A 986-nucleotide genomic window follows, 5' to 3' on the forward strand; every position below is an offset into this window, starting at 1 on the left:
CCACTGAGCCAAACCGGTTTCAGCTGAAATCTTAAGCCTTTAGAAAAGGAATGTTTCTCTTGGAAGACGGATTTTGTGAGCGTTTTTATTTTTGTCCGTCATACATTTTGGAGTTCTTCTAGGGAATTCTTATGATTTTTGTATAGTGACTCTACATTATTCCATAACACAAAATAAATAAATATTAGTGTGTTAGTGATTAAAGTTACTGAAGCAAAGCTTTGATTCCCGCAGATAACAATAGGGATACACACTGGCGAGGTGGTCACAGGGGTCATAGGGCAGAGGATGCCTCGCTACTGTCTTTTTGGAAATACTGTCAACCTCACAAGCAGGACAGAAACCACCGGAGAAAAAGGAAAAATAAATGTGTCTGAATATACATACAGGTAAGAGAACACGTCTTGGTATTTACTGATTTGAAAGGAAAATGTCTGTTTGCGTGTGGTTTAACTTTCTGAGTGAATTTGTTTACCGTAAAGCAGTTATCATCTTCACTCTTAGGATTGTTTAATTTGTATTTGAGAAGACTGTGTCATAATTCTCACTTTAAATGTTTTCATATCATCTCAGAAATTCCTGATATGATCATTGCTCCTAAAATCTTGAACTACCTGAAGCACAATTTTAGTGTGTGGTCCTTGTTGTCTCTATAGTTTTGGTGCATGCTACGCTCTCTCTCCATGCAGCCATATTCCCTAATTCTCTCCCTACTCTCTGTTCACTGTCTTTCAGATGTCTTATGACACCAGAAAATTCAGACCCACAGTTCCTCTTGGAGCACAGAGGCCCAGTGTCCATGAAGGGCAAGAAAGAACCAATGCAAGTTTGGTTTCTATCCAGAAAAAATACGGGGACAGAGGTATGACTAAGCAGAGCCTAATTCTTTTTCAAGACAGTTTATAAAAATGGGGAGTTAAGTCTTAATCACTGAAAACATGTTTCATTTGAAAAGAATTCTTGTTTCCGGAATTAAACTTTTAAGT

At 37.7% G+C, this 986-nt stretch overlaps 1 long non-coding RNA gene across 1 annotated transcript; it reads left to right on the plus strand.

Annotated features, from left to right (window-relative positions):
- Nucleotides 1–118: 118 nt before the first annotated feature.
- Nucleotides 119–863, plus strand: LOC102755627. Its single transcript, XR_436390.2, has 2 exons — nt 119–389; nt 736–863. It is a non-coding gene; the product is annotated as an uncharacterized LOC102755627 (long non-coding RNA).
- Nucleotides 864–986: the final 123 nt, after the last annotated feature.

The sequence above is a fragment of the Myotis davidii genome, unplaced genomic scaffold (genome assembly GCF_000327345.1).
Source record: "Myotis davidii unplaced genomic scaffold, ASM32734v1 C63551708, whole genome shotgun sequence".
Taxonomy (NCBI): domain Eukaryota; kingdom Metazoa; phylum Chordata; class Mammalia; order Chiroptera; family Vespertilionidae; genus Myotis; species Myotis davidii.